General features: G+C 43.2%; 1 protein-coding gene across 3 annotated transcripts in view; it reads left to right on the top strand.

Moving 5' to 3' along the window:
* The first annotated feature begins 312 nt into the window (after positions 1–312).
* Positions 313–16786, top strand: part of MOSPD1 (motile sperm domain containing 1) — a 70572-nt gene continuing 54098 nt past the window's right edge. For 2 of the 3 annotated variants that reach the window (XM_073599196.1, XM_073599195.1), the window contains exon 1: positions 313–579. The gene's annotated coding sequence lies outside the window, so the exon portion shown is untranslated. The remainder of the gene's footprint in view (positions 580–16786) is intronic. The other variant, XM_073599197.1, reaches the window with a different exon arrangement.

Here is a 16786-nt window from a genome sequence, read left to right as displayed (position 1 = left end):
GAGGAACCCTCTGGAGTTCCATGAAACCTACTCATCCTCTGTAGTTCCATAGAACCACCCCCTCATCCCCTGGAGGAACCCTCTAAAGTTCAATGAAACCCCCTTATTTTCTAGAGGAAACCTTTGGAGTTTCATTGGAACCCCGGTGGAGGAAAGCTGGCCTATAGAGAAGGGGAGAGATGCCCACTGCTCTCCTGACGATAAAAAGTTGTGTGGGTGGTTTGTGCCTGGCAGGTGAGGAGGTATAGGCAGGTGGTCGGTCAGGAGGATATAGAGCCCTGTCCGGCAGAGGGGTGCGGAATATGTTTGTATCTGGCAGTGAAGACATTGCTGACCCATGGGCCTTCATGTCCTACTCCCCGGCCCTGCTCTGTAGTTCGGTGAAGCGGAGGCCTCACACCCTCGATCCTGTGATCCGTACGATGAGGACGGCGCCGGGTGGACTGTGTGCTCCGCTGACAGAGGAGGCAGCAGAAGCTCAGCATCCGCAGCAGGAGCTGTGACGTCAGCGCTGTGGCTCCGGGGCGGCACTGCGGCCAGAGGCAGCTGACAAAGGGACGGAGAGGCGGCGGAGAGAAGGTACATGGAGGGACGGGGTGGAGGAGGCACAAGCGGGACGATACAGCAACCCGGGGGAGGGGGACACGATCACCGCCACTGACCCGAATACCGAGCAGAGTACACAGTGTGTGATCCACACTGACATGGTGTCCTGACACTGCACAACCCCAGATTATCGGTGTGTGTGTGTGTGTGTGTGTGTGTCCAGACATCCTCCAATAGCTGATCACACGTGTATGGAGGACAGGCACACCGAGCACCTACCTACCCACACCAAGCACTGACCTACCTACACTGAGCACCTACCTCCACCGAGCACTGTCCTACCTCCTACACTGAGCATTGTCCTACCTACACCAAGCACTGAACTACCTACACCGAGCACCTACCTTCACCAAACACTGGCCTACCTACTCCGAGCACTGACCTACCTACACCGAACATTGTCCTACCTACACCGAACATTGTCCTACCTACACCGAACATTGTCCTACCTACACCGAACATTGTCCTACCTACACCGAACATTTCCTACCTACACCGAGCATTGTCCTACCTACAAGAGCTCCTACCTACACCGAGCATTGTCCTACCTACAAGAGCTCCTACCTACACCGAGCTTTGTCCTACCTACACCCTCCACTGTCCTACCTACACCGAGCACCTACCTACACCGAGCACTGTCCTACCTCCTACACTGAGCATTGTCCTACCTACACCGAACATTGTCCTACCTACACCAAGCACTGACCTACCTACACCGAGCACCTACCTACACCAAACACTGTCCTACCTACTCCGACCACCTACCTACACCGAGCACTATCCTACCTACACCGAACATTGTCCTACCTACACCGAACATTGTCCTACCTACACCGAACATTGTCCTACCTACACCGAGCATTGTCCTACCTACACCGAGCATTGTCCTACCTACACCCTCCACTGTCCTACCTACAAGAGCTCCTACCTACACCGAGCATTGTCCTACCTACACCGAGCATTGTCCTACCTACACCGAGCATTGTCCTACCTACACCGAGCATTGTCCTACCTACACCAAGCATTGTCCTACCTACACCAAGCATTGTCCTACCTACACCTTCCACTCTCCTACCTACACCTTCCACTGTCCTACCTACACCTACCTCCACCGAGCACTGTCCCACCTCCTACACCGAGCATTGTCCTACCTACACCAAGCATTATCCTACCTACACCGACCACTGTCCTACCTACAAGAGCTCCTACCTACTCCAATCATTGTCCTACCTACTCCAATCATTGTCCTACCTACACCGACCATTGTCCTACCTACACCGACCATTGTCCTACCTACACCGACCATTGTCCTACCTACACCGAGCACTAGGGATGAGCTCCGGCGCATTCGCATAGCCCACGTGCAGAGCCCGCCAGGAAGTCGGCACAGCGCTGCACTAATCACAGGCAGTGAGACGTTTCCCGATCTCTGTAGCCGCGCATGGGGAAAATGTCTCACTGCCTGTGATTAGCGCAGCGCTGTGCCGACTTCCTGGCGGGCTCTGCACGTGGAGTGTGCGAACACGCCGGAGCTCATCCTTACTGAGCACCTACCAACAGCGAGCATAAAAATAATAAGAAGAAAATTAAAATTTAAAGCACCTCATCCCTCCATGGAAGCGCGAAGAAGTGAACACGTATGTAAGTCATGCCCACATATGTAAATGGTGTTGAAACCACACATGTGAGGTATTGCCATGATCGTTAGAGCGAGAGCAATAATTATAGTGTGAGGCCTCCTCTGTAACTCTAAACAGGTAACCTGTAAACATTTTGAAAGCGTCGCCTATAAAGTATTTTAAGTACCGAAGTTTGTGGCCATTCCACAAAGGTACGCAATTTTAAAGCATGACATGTTAGGTATTTATTTACTAAGCGTAACATCATCTTTCATATTATACAACAAAAATTGAGTAAATATTTTGTTTTGCTTTTTTAAAAAAATTCATTAAAGTGTGTTTTTAAACAAAAAAAATGCGTTTAAAAGACCGCTGTGCCAATGCAGTGTGACATAAAATATTGCAACATCACCATTTTCTTTCTGTAGAGTCTCTGCTAATAAATGTATATAATGTTTGGGGGTTCTAAGTAATTTTCTAGCAAAAAAATACTAATTTAAACTTGTAAACAAAGAGTCCCAGAAAAGGCCTGGTCAGCAAGTAGCTAAACCCAGGACCCTGCATTCACTATATCTGGTCTCCCACAGTAAACAGAACGTGGAAATACAATAGTTTTAGTAAATGTAACTACTTAAGGACCAAGCCTCTTTCCGAGATTTGTTGTTTACAAGTTAAAAACAGGGTTTTTTTTTTTCTAGAATATGACTTAGAACCCCCAAACATTATACATTTTTGTTTCTAACACCCTAGAGCATAAAATGGTGGTTGTTGCAATCCTTTCTGTTACACCGTATTTGCGCACACCTTCTTTTGAAAAAATACACGTTTTTGAATGAAAAAAATAAGACAACAGTAAAGTTAGCCCAATTTTTGTTTATATTGTGAAAGATAATGTTACGCAGAGTAAATTGATACCCAACATGTCACACTTCAAAATTGCGCTCGTGGAATGGCAACAAACTTTTACCCTTAAAAAATCTCCATAGGCGACATTTAAAAAGTTCTACCGGTTGCATGTTTTGCGTTACAGAGGAGGTCTAGGGCTAGAATTATTGCTCTAGCTCTACCAATCACGGCGATACCTCACGTGTGTGGTTTGAACACCGTTTTCATATGCGGGCGCTACTCACGTATGCGTTCGCTTATGCACGCGAGCTCGGCGGGACGGGGAGCGTTTACAAATTTTTTTTTTCTTATTTATTTTACCTTTTATTTTTTATTATTACACTGTTCTTTAAAAAAATAAATAAAATGTGTCACTTTTATTCCTATTACAAGGGATGTAAACATCCCTTGTAATAGAAAAAAAGCATGACAGGACCTCTTAAATGTGAGATCTGGGGTCAAAAAGACCTCAGATCTCATATTTACACTAAAATGCAATAAAAAAAAATTTCTGTCATTTGAAAAAAAATAAAATAAAAAATTGGTCCTTTAAGAGCTATGGGCGGAAGTGACGCTTTGACGTCCCTTCCGCCCTGCAATGGTATGGAGATAGGTGGGGGTCATCTTCCCCTCACTCGTCTCCATACCCAGGAAGGAGAAGCCTCCGCCGCTACCGACAGCTCCAGTAAGTGGCAGGGGGACCTCTCCCGCGGAGAATCCGCTGCAGAGACCACTCTTATGGGAAACCGGACCGTCAGCTGAAGAAGAGGATTCCAGGGTTATGGCAGCTAGCTGCTGCCATAACAACGATATTCCTCTTCAAAGTTAGGGCGTATATCAGCGTGCGGCGGTCCGGAAGTAGATAAACCTTTTTTTCATCAGCAGTTTGAGCAGTCTTGTGACTTCTATCAAAGTCTGGTTAAATCTCGTAGGAGGAGTTTTCATTCTACTCTGGCTGTCCTATGAGGCTGCAGGACCCTGTCCCTCTGTCTGGACAGTGCTGATTGGCCCTGTGCTGATCACATGCAATCTCCTAAAAAAAAAAACTCTCTAGCAATACACACCAAACTGAGCATGTGCAGCTTGTCCCCTAGCCTCTGTTCTATCAGGAGATGGATTGGGGACAGTGGAAGAAGGGGAGGATCAGAGAAGACAGGATCAAACAGCTTTTTTACAGAATGTGGAGGTTTAACCCCTTAGGTTCCACCGTGAGTATAACAAGCATGCTTTACTGAATATACAGACTGATTTTACTGTTGTGGGTTTAGTAACATTTTAAGCTGGCCATAGATTTATTGAATCTTAGCCAGTTCAGTAGGGGGGCTATAGCCACTAACAATGATCATTGTGTTCTGCCGGCAGGGAAGGCTCACAAGCACTGACAAAGAGGAGGAGACTTTTTGGTCTCAATATATTTCTTGGGAAATAAGTGTCATGGAGGAGGAGACTGATGTTATGTTATTTTACAGAAAGCGTTGCCTTCTATATTCTATGTTCCTGTAGGACACAGTTTACATCTGCACTGTGAATTTGTTTTTTAAAAGTCCTACTTGCATCATTTTTGGTGTGACTTTCAGCAAATGGATTTTCTGAAGGGATTCAAAATCTCTCTGTAAAAAGTATATAAAGCATAAAAAGGTGTAACACAAAATGAAAATTGCAGCGGTGTGAATAAATTACAAGTAATATATTTACGCATTAAAATATTGTGGAGAAATCATCATTATAACTATCATCAGTGACTGTAAATTATGGCCATCATAAGGATAAGCTAAATGAAAGAGAACCAAATAAGGTACTCAGGTCATGGCAGTACCAATAATAAAATATACAAATATAATGGATGACCGAACTCCAGTAAAATCAACTTCTTTATTTTTTGTAGCTTTGCAAATCCACACAACAGGCAAACAACAAGAGGAGTAAGACTTCTAATGCACTTTATGCTAAAAAGTGCTTATTCACAGTGTGACTTAGTGACTATGAATTAATGCATTTCACTCTAGAAATCGCTTAATCCTAGAATGACTCCATGGCGAGGCTGCATTCATGGCAATGATAAGGCTGCAGATGGGCACTGATTGGGCTGCATTGATGGGCACTGACCCTTATTTTGCTCCACAGTTCTTTATTTAAGATTTACGTTCTTTCCTGAAACGTCCCTCTTAAAGTGCGTGTTATACGCCAATAAATACGGTATATTCAAATAAGACGCCGGAGCTCATCCTTAGTCCTGAGCGGCGCTCGGGGATTTATTGGGGCCCAATATATATATATATATATTAGGGCTGGGGAAAAAATCGATTTCAATCTTGAATCGAGTTGAGAGGTCAAATCGATTAAAAATTTAAGCAAATCGACTTTTTTAGATTTTTTTTTTTCACCGCGCCGGTCCTGAGGCGCTGCGGGCATGAGTTTTTAGGCGAGGCCGTGGCTTCGGCCTAGTCCGTGGCTTCGGCCGGATGCCGCGGACTAGGCCGAAGCCGCGGCCTCGCCTAAAAACTCATGCCCGCAGCGCCTCAGGACCGGCGCTGACACCGCATCGGTCCTGAGAAGCTGCGGGCAAGGAGTTTTTAGGTGAGGCCGCGGCTTTGGCCTAGTCCGCAAGGCCGGACGCCGCGGACTAGGCCGAAGCCGCGGCCTCGCCTAAAAGCTCATGCCCGCAGCGCCTCAGGACCGGCGCGGTTTCCAAAGAAGAAAAAAAACTCGATGTGAATCAAGTATTTTTTTTTTAAGAGAATCGAAGATTTTTTTTTTTAAGAAAATCTCCCAGCCCTAATATATATAAATATATATATATATATATATATATATACCCTGTTTCCCCAAAAATAAGACCTAGTGTGATTGTCGGTGATGGCTGCAATATAAGCCCTACCCCCCAAATAAGCCCTACCCTGTTTCCCTGAAAATAAGCCCTACCCTGAAAATAAGACCTACAAGGACTTTAACTAGGGCTTATTTGGGGTGTAGGGCTTATATTGCAGCCATCACCGACAATCACGCTAGGTCTTATTTTCGGGGAAACAGGGTAAATAAAAAACGCCCAAGCTCATCTCTTCACTCTTCATCTCTTCACCACACACAGCCACAAAGGCAAGAGAATTCTTGTTGGACAGTGTATTAGTGCTCGGACGAACACATTTAGACCAAATTTTGATGGTTCAAAGAATGTCAGGCAAAATGATTGGCCCTCACACATGTTCACTTCATCAAATCTGGCCCTCTTTGAAAAAAAGGTTTGGACACCCCTGACTTAAACACTCGATTCTGGGATTTCCATTGAATCCAGTGATGTCCGATTACACCTGAGGATTGTGTTTCTTGTAGCTGGAGGCATGTCATTCAAAAAAATACACGAGCCTAGTTTGGGGCAGAGTCATGCGTTTTGGCCCCCAAAAGACTTCAATAAGAGTGCCTAGGCACATTTTTCTCAAGTGTTTTTTTTCCTAGTAACTAGCTTTTATTGACTAAATATAAGATTTAAAAATGCTAAAACCTGAAATGTGTTCAAAAGCGCTTGTAAAAAAACAAAAAAGGGCTTAATAAGCAACCAAAGATACACGGCTTAAAGCGTTTGTTAACCCAAAAAAAAACAAAAAGGATCCTGTTCCCTTGAAGCATGTTATACAGCACAGTACCTGTGCTGTGTCATTTGGCCCCCTGTATCACCTGTAATACCTGGCTGATCCCACCTGGCTATACCCTCCCCTTGTAAACTGACCACGATGATCAAGGCTGCTGAGCCCTGACACCGTGGTCAGAGTACGTGCCTCCATCAGCTGCAGCTCCTCTGTCCTTCTTCCCCCTACCATCTCTGCCTGTTAGTTCCCTGACCCTCCCCTCCTGCACCAAAAATAACACCGTTTTCCTTCTATAGTTACCTCTAATATATAGAAGTAAGCTCCCCAGTGCATGTCATTTCTAAAAATGTGCGGTATAATAGCTTACTTCAGAGCGCTGTTCGGCGCTCACGTGACTGCCCGCCAGTCTCCTCTCCTCGACTTGGCTGACATCAGCGGGGGTTTCCCAGTGCCTCCCCCCCTGCAGCCATCGCATTGAGAGAGGAGACCAGCGGGTAGTCAGCTGAATGCCGAACGGCGCTCTGCAGTAAGCTTTTATACCGCATATTTTTGGAAATGACATGCACTGTGGAGCTTATTTTTTTATATCAGAGGGAATTATAGAAAAAAAAAATATTGGCTTCACAAACACTTTAAGTGTAAATGAGGCCTAACACACACTGAAAATAAAAATAATAGATCCATATCTAAAAATAGGAATATAGTAAAAAAGAGCACGAGGATAAATCATAATAAATTAATCATAACAATGTAGCAGTTATTCATGTTAATGACATCATTGCCAGGAAGATATTAATACATTTAAAACAACATATGACCATTTCCCCATGGATGAATTGTCTCTAAGGAAAAGCATAACAATATTATGTAACACAGGAAGCAACCTTTTGATCACTGAAGTCAAATGAGGATGAGTCCAATTTAAATGATTTTTTATTATTATTATTATTATACAGGATTTATATAGCGCCAACAGTTTACGCAGCGCTTTACAACATTAGGGCAGACAGTACAAGTACAATACAATTCAATACAGGAGGAATCAGAGGGCCCTGCTCGTTAGAGCTTACAATCTAGGAGGGAGGGTCAAGTTATACAAAAGGGTAATAGCTGTGGGGGGGGTGAACTAATGGAGAAAATAGTGCAGTTAGATGGAGGCAGGATAGGCTTCTCTGAAGAGGAAAGTTTTCAGGGATTGCCTAAAGGTGGATAAATTTGGAGACAGTCTGATAGATTGGGGTAGGGAATTCCAGAGGATGGGCAAAGTCCTGGAATTACTTATTACATTTTACTGTGTTGGGGCGTCCTATTTATATATCATTTCTGTTTTTAAATAATGTATCTATTAAGGCTAGGAGAAGGAGCAATGTGCCTTCTATCATTTAAGTAATTTACTATGTTTTGTACAGATGTTATTACAGGGAAACACATTATTTATCTATGTGCACCTCAAATTATACAGACATATACCAAGGAATGCAGAAAGACAATGTCAATGCACTCTGTGGTCAGATTGTTGAGAGATCATTTTTGATCGGTCGTTATGGGCTACTGCAGACTGTATTTTGATCTTTTAGGGTCCTGTGCAACAATTTGTATGCAAGAAAGAAGTGACGGTATGCAACAAAAAAATAAGCTAATTGACATAAGCTAACACAATTAATCCTTACTAGTTGTCAGTGAGGTCCTGCAGACAGCATATGCTGGTGTAGTACATAGGTAACCTGCATTACTGCATATCGCAAGGTAAAAGGGCTATGCATATTTGGGAATATATAGAGTAGGTCATCACACCACTGAGTGCTGTTTTGGCCTACAGTTGCAAAATGCATATAAACCATTGGTATGTGTTATATGTGAAGCAGTGTATTGTCTAAATACTAGAAAAACACCTAAGAAACTATTAGAGGTGTATTTATCAAAAAATTGCAGAACATGTATGAGCGTGCAGTAAATGTACATTTTTTCTGTATGAATGGTAGGCAAAATTGAATGTTACTAGACTAATTTCTCTCCGGGTTGAATGGTATTCATTCATATAGACCTGCGTGAATAAGGAAAATACTGCAATATGGCCACTAGCGCTGCGGAAACTGTTGGCGCTACATAAATCTTCTAGATTGTAAGCTCTAACGAGCAGGGCCCTCTGATCCCTCCTGTATTGATTTGTGTTGTAAGTGTACTGTCTGCCCCATGTTGTAAAGCGCTGCGCAAACTGTTGGCGCTATATAAATCCTGTATAATAATAATAATAATAAATCCTGTATTATAATAATGATGATCACAGGAAATACTTATTACAATGATCATCAGCTCCGTCTAGTAGCCATAATGTGGTATTTTTCTGACTCATTCTGTTCTGTATGAATGAATAACATTCAACCTGGAGAGAAAATAGCCTGATAACATTCAATTTTGCCCCATGCACACAGAACAAAGGTACATGGAGATTCAATCAACCCTACATGTTAAGCTTGAGTGTTGGACTTATCTCAGTTGGTGTACATCATTCATTTGTTTTCCATTTAGTAGGTTCACCGTTTTGGATGTGAAGTATATCAAAAAGAAATATTATATTATTTTGCAGGCCCAGAGACGCTGGCCAATTCAATGAATTTTGCCAGCAATTATTTTGGGCCAGTCCATGTTAAAGTGGTTGTAAACCCTGTTACATCACTTGTACCTACAGGTAAGCCTATAATAAGGCTTACCTGTAGGTATTGTAAATATCTCTTATGCCCTGTACATACGGTCGGATTTTCCGACGGAAAATGTGTGATATGACCTTGTTGTCGGAAATTCCTACCGTGTGTAGGCTCCATCACACATTTTCCATCGGATTTTCCGACACACAAAGTTTGAGAGCAGGATATAAAATTTTCCGACAACAAAATCCGTTGTCGGAAATTCCGATCGTGTGTACACAAATCCGACGGACAAAGTGCCACGCATGCTCAGAATAAATAAAGAGATGAAAGCTATTGGCCACTGCCCCATTTATAGTCCCGACGTACATGTTTTACGTCACTGCGTTCAGAATGATCGGATTTTCCGACAACTTTGTGTGACCGTGTGTATGCAAGACAAGTTTAAGCAAACATCCGTCGGAAAAAATCCATGGATTTTGTTGTCGTAATGTCCGAACAAAGTCAGGCCGTGTGTATGGGGCATTAAACTTGCACAGTTTAGGAGATATTTACCATATACGCTGGCACTGACGTCATCGGCGCACGCGCACTGAAGAAACGGCTCGCTCGTGCCGTTTCTTCAGCAGCGTGCAATGACCGTAATCGCGACTCCGGCCAATCACAGCGCTGGAGCCCGCAAACCCGGAAATAACTCCGGGACATGTCGCCGGTCACAACGGTGTGCGGGGCTGCTGCAACAGCTTCAATCTAAGGTAAGTATTTCATAATGAGCTAGTATGCGTGGCATATTGGCTCATTACCCCTTTGTCTTACAGGGTTTTTTTTGTTTTGTTTTTTATTTGGGGTTTACAACCACTTTAACATGTAAATAAATAATGCATTGGGACGCTAGGAGATATATGTAAAATTGGGTATACAAGCAATTTAGCAATTCCTGTGTGTGGGTAATATGTAACAATACAAAACTTAAAACAAACCTCCCGTTTTTTTGTTTGAAAAATTTGATATTTTTTTTTTTATTTTTAGATGCCTACTTATCTTTTTTGCTGGGATTACGCACAATAAACATAATCCACATTCCCAGCCAGTTCAGCAGTGTCTCGCTGTAGTTTGCCACACACCAATACCCACCACACCATCTTCCATATGGCCTGTACATATGATCAGAAAATAGTAGGAAAAATACCGCTTTTTAAGCGTTCGTATGATAATCCGTACACAGCTTTCGTGAGCCGATCACTACAATTCATCCGATATTATCTGATTGGACAAGCAAGGAAATTTTTCTCGTACGATACCAAACCAGTTGCCATTCGAAAATACAATACAAATACATTACAACGCATTACATTACTTCCGTATTTTTATTCTGTCGTACGAACATTTTCATAACTTTAGTAAACGTTTCATTTTCGATATGAGATTTGTATACAAAAAAAAACTGGACGATCATTCCTCTGATAATCTCATTGTGTGTACCAGTCATTATGTCATCAGGAGCCGGCTCAGTCTCTTCCAGGTTCTTGTGCTGGCCCCTGATGACACGGGTCTATCCTCTTCCAGCTGTAGTGTGGAAGTCGATGCCTCCAGGGACATGTGATGTGCATATCCCAGGGGGCTTCATGAGGAAAGTTAATGTCATTCTTGTCTAGGTGATAATGGAAGCAGGGGAGCATGCTGGAGTAAGAATTTAAAGACAAAGGTAAATAAACGCAGAATAAAAAGGTACCTGTTTATTTTGGGGGTATTGAGGGGAGGCTTGCAAGGATACAAAGGGCATTTCTTTGTGTGAAGGTTGTCTTCAAATAAATAAATTAATATATCTATCTCTATATATAGATATAGAGATATATATCTCTATATCTATATATAGATAGATCTATATAGATATATATCTCTATATCTATTATAGATATATAGATATATATCTATAATAGATATATAGATATATATCTATATAGATTTATATCTATATATATATATATATATATATATATATATATATATATATATATATATATATATATATATATATATATATATATATATATATATATAATTTATTTATTTTTTCAGACACATATGGAAATAATAATAATGAGGCTGTCAGTGTCTGTAGAGTGTAGAGCTACAGACTAAGTTTATTTTAGTATGAAAACTATATTGTATATTTAATAATACATTTCTTTGTAATAGATTACTGTGCATATTTTGCTAAATGTATTTGTGTGATCAAGATGGATATTTGCCAAACATTTGCAGTTATCTAGCACAATGCAGCCTTTTGGTGTATGTATGACACAAGGAGAGCAGCTGCACAGCCATTTTGAAAGGATTATAGGGACAGAAATATGGCAGCATCTGCTGTGCCTTTGTTCTTCTATGTGGGACAAGACCCTTTTGTCTCCCTGTAGCTGGGCGGACCCTGTCTTGCAAGGTTTGCTTGTAGGCCTAAGATTTCACAGACGTCAGCACAGTTTGCAGCCAAGTCAGCTCAGTGATTGGCTTGACAGACAAACATCAGGGTGAGTGTTGAGGCTGTGACATTATAACCCTGTGCCTGACTGCGGCCCTGTTCTGTAAACATGCTCACGTGACTAGCCACGTGGAGCTGAGCCTGTAAATGGCAGGGGGAGGGCAGGCCAGGCGACTGTTGTGCAATGCACGGTCATACTGGCTTTTACATGTCTGTTAAGAAATTAGAACCGCAGCCTAAGAAAAACATAACAGCCTAGACATAGAAAATACAAACATCTGCTGGTGACGAAGGACTTGCTCACAACAGTAAGGTGTAGTACTGCACAGCAGCTGGTGTGCAATGTGAAGACAACAGCGCCAAAGAGCTCCAAACAGCGTATTGCACTGTAACCTTTTTTTTGTTGTTAGAACTTTATTTCAACATCGCAAAGATACATTTTATTCAGTTCTGTTGGCTGCAGAACAGTGCAATGCAGTAAAATGCGTTGCATCACCCTGGGTCTTAAAAAAGTACTGCATGCTATGTTTTTCAGTTCACGCTGCCATGATGGGGAACAGGGATTATTGCCTAGCCCAAAACATCTAGTGTGATCAGGCCTTCAAAGCTTCTGTCTATAGAAAGGCATTTAAATTGCTTCTGTGATATGAGAGTTCAGGGGCTCCCAGGGTGCACAGTAGAGGAATTATGACATGGCAGGAATATATACAGGTCCCTTGTCCTTTCATGAATTTATCTCATGTTATCCTTTCTGGTCAAGTGCAGGCATGTCCAGCTCTGTATTGGGCTGCATAGTCTTGCGTGGGCCTGCATAAATACGACAGTATACTACATTACTACAGTACCTTATATAGATTTTAAAATATTTAACAGCTGATTTCATGTATCAAATGACTGGAACATTTTCTGAAGCAGCTTACGGTTCGTTTTACAACCTCTCCTTAACAATTTAACTTGACAGATAGTAATCAAAGTTTAAAAACGTCCGTTTTGCCACATTTACACACGTTTCCGTTTAGAAGCCTTTTTTTTTTTTTTTCTCAAATAGTCAAAAATTTTAAACTCCTGCATACAAAACACGGCTAAATACGTGTTACAGCGTTTACACGCTCTTATAGGCATTTGGCATTTCAAACGCCTCTGAACATCCGTCCTGAATGCTTTTTTTTTTGCTTTCCAAAAAATGCTTCTAAACTCAACTGCCTAGAAAGGAGGACCCTGTGTACATGTACTGATAAGATAACAGAGCAGAGTTCAGGGGCAACTGAAAAAAAGCCCAACTGCTCCTAAACGTCTGTTTACCAGCAGCAGTGTACATAAGTCTTAGAAGCTGTTAAAGTTTGTCATTCATTTATTTGTAATCCTTGAAGTGTAACTGAAGGCAAAAAATATGTTTCAGTTTGGATAGGGTAGAACCGGCCAAGATTCAAACCATGTATGGGCAGCCTGATTGTACCCAAATCGATCCATCTATCAACCTGGGTACAACCATCAAGTCAGATTTTTAAGGTCGGATTATTGCCAGCTTTTATAGCCACTAGCAATAATCACTGTGTTCTTCTGGCAGGGATGACTCTCCGTGCCCCACCCCGCTGGGAGAACACTTAGCCCCCGTTCACATCATCGCATTTTGACATGTGATTTGACAGGTCAAAGCAGAGCCTATTGCTGGCAATAGGAGCGTCCCAATAGGTGCAACGCCGAGACTGCGGCACCGCAATGATTTCCAAAAGTAGTTCCTGCACTACTTTTGGCGACTTCAGGGGCGATTTCAATAGACATTTGTGCATGAAGCCACACAGATGTCTTTCGAGATAACCCCCGAAGTCAGACTGAAATGCGGCTTTGAAATCATGCGAGTTCAGATGAACTCGCATGATTTCAAAGCCGTGTTTAGCATGAGAATGAGTATGTGAATTAGGGCAAAAGCTCCGTGGGAGGGATTCCCCCATCAACACAATCTGTGTCACTCGAGGGATTTTCTATCCATGCAAAGAAAATCGTATCATGGCCTGCCATAGTGAAGATAAAACACCTTTTCTACAATATATATTTACATAATCCAGATACAGTGCATCCGGAAAGTATTCACAGCGCTTCACTTTTTCCACATTTTGTTATGTAACAGCCTTATTCCAAAATTAAATAAATTCATTATTTTCCTTAAAATGCTACAAACTGCAAAATTATTTTAAAAAAAAATGAAAAAAATCACATGTACAGAAGTATTCACAGCCTTTGCCATGACACTCAAAATTGAGCTCAGGTGCATCTGGTTTCCACTGATCATCCTTGAGATGTTTCTACAACTTGTTTGGAGTCTACCTGTGGTAAATTCAGTTGATTGGGAATGATTTGGAAAGGCACACACCTGTCTATATAAGGTCCCACAGTTAATAGTGCATGTCCAAGCACAAACCAAGCCGTGAAGTCCAAGGAATTGTCTGTAGACCTCCGAGACAGGATTGTATGGAGGCTAAGATTTGAGGAAGAGTACAGAAAAATTTCTGCAGCATTGAAGGTCCCAATGAGCACAGTGGCCTCCATCCATGGGCGTCCGCAGGTAGGGGCAGGGGGGGGGGAGGGCAAGTGCCCCCCCCCCCTGGAATCAGGGACCAGATTGGGGGTTCCCCACTCGGTCCTTATCCTAGTGCCAGCCCTGCTCGCACCTGTACACAGTTTAGCAGGGTTGGTGACAACTGGTGCGAGGAGCGGGACAGTGAAAGCCTCAAGGTGTGGGCAGAATGATATCACCTGGTCTACATAGTGCGAGAGGCCCAGAAGACAGAGGCCACGGGAAAGGAGAGCAGCAAGACACCAGGAATAGCAGGCACAGCGTCCCTGGTGCCTTCCAGAGCCTGGAACCCCTGGACTCAAACCCCCTCACCGCTCATAGGCCTGGAGGACATACTGACTGGGGTTCACAGAACAAGGGCGGGCAGGAAATGCAAGCAGCCAGGGACCGCTCCATGTCACAACATAGATCTGATGGAAGGAACAGAGCACCTCCTGTCCTCACTCAGAATGAAAATGGGTCTTGCCAGCTGCTGGCCATCATGGACATCCTACTGGCATGCAAGGTACCCTACTGAGCATTACACACATCACTGGGACATAGGGGCACTAGAGAGACTGCAGACAGGGTTAGGGGTCTCTTTCTCTCTCTGACCCTCTCTCTCTCTCTTTCTCTGTCACCCCTGTCTTTTTCACCCCCCCCCTATATCTCTCTTTGTCACACTCCTCTCTCTGTCTCTGTCACCCTCTGTCTCTCTGTCACACCCCTCTTGGGCCATGTATGCAGTCTCTGATGATCTCTTGTGCCATGTCTTTAGTCTCTTACAGTCTCTTGAGCCATGTATGCAGTCACTGACAGTCTCTTGGGCCATGTATGCAGTCACTGACAGTCTCCTGGACCATATATGCAGTCTCTGATCATCTCTTGTGCCATGTATGCAGTGTCTGATCATCTCTTGTGCCATGTATGCAGTGTCTGATCATCTCTTGTGCCATGTCTGCAGTCTCTTGTGCCATGAATGCGGTCTCTGATCATCTCATGTACCATGTTCGCAGTCTCTGAACATCTCCTGTACCATGCCCACAGTCTCTGACCGTCTCCTGTACTATGTCCGCAATCTCTGACCATCTCATGTAGTATGTCTGCAGTCTCTGATCATCTCCTGTACTATGTCTGCAGTCTCTGACCTTGATAATGGCATTGTTGAAAAGCATCAGAGCATGTGTGACCTTAACCACTTGCCAACCGCCGCACACAGATGTACGTCAGCAGAATGGCACAGGCAAGCAAATGGGCGTACCTGTACGTCCCTTTAAATTTTCCACCTATCAAGCGCTGCCACGGGAGTGTGCCCGCCAGTCCCGGGAACTCGATGTTCGCGGGCGGCCCGCGATTGCGGTGTGGAGAGGCAGAACGGGGAGCTGCCTATGTAAACAAGGCATTTCCCTGTTCTGCCTTGTAACATGACAGAGATCCACTGCTCCCTGTCATCGGGAGCAGCGATCGCTGTCATGTCAGTGGTAGCCCATCCCCCCTACAGTTAGAACACCTCCCTAGGACACACTTAACCCCTTGATCGCCCCCTTGTGTTTAACCCCTTCCCTGCCAGTGTCATTTACACAGTAATCAGTGCATTTTTATAGCACCGATCGCTGTATAAATGACAATGGTCCCAAAATAGCGTCAAAAGTGTCCGCCATAATGTCGCAGTCACGATAAAAATCGCAGATCGCCGCCATTACTAATAAAAAAAATTATAATAAAAATGCCATAAATCGATCCCCTATTTTTTAGACGCTATAACTTTTGTGCAAATCAATCAATATACGCTTATTGTTATTTTTTTTTATTTTTTTTTTTTACCAAAAATATGTAGAAGAATACATATTGGCCTAAACTGAGAAAGAAATTAGTTTTTTTTTTTTTTATATTTTTTGGGGATATTTACTATAGCAAAAAAGTAAAAAATACTGCTTTCTTTACAAAATTCTCGCTCTTTTTTTGCTTATAGCGCAAAAAATAAAAACCGCATAGGTGATCAAATGCCACCAAAAGAATGCTCTATTTGTGGGAAAAAAAAGAACACAAATTTTGTTTGGGTACAACGTCGCACGACCACGCAATTGTCAGCTAAAGTGACGCAGTGGCGAATCGCAAAAAATGCTCTGGTCAGTAAGAGGGTAAAATCTTCTGGGGCTGAAGTGGTTAAAATGATGTTTCCCCCCCCTGAAAAAAGTTCTGCGGACGCCCATGCCTCCATCATCCGTAAATGGAAGAAGTTTGGAACCACCAGGACTCTTCCTAGAGGGGGCCGCCTGCCAAACTGAGCGATCAGAGTAAAAGGGCTTTAGTCAGGGAGGTGATCAAGAACCCAATGGTCACTCTGACAGAGCTCCAGGAGAGGGCATTTGGGTGCATGAAGGAGGAGTAGAGGGCCCCTGGGTGGTTGGCAG

This window comes from Aquarana catesbeiana, linkage group LG09 (genome assembly GCF_042186555.1).
Source record: "Aquarana catesbeiana isolate 2022-GZ linkage group LG09, ASM4218655v1, whole genome shotgun sequence".
Taxonomy (NCBI): Eukaryota; Metazoa; Chordata; class Amphibia; order Anura; family Ranidae; genus Aquarana; species Aquarana catesbeiana.
Note: the sequence above shows the minus strand (reverse complement) of the source record. Positions and strands in the feature narration are given on the sequence as shown.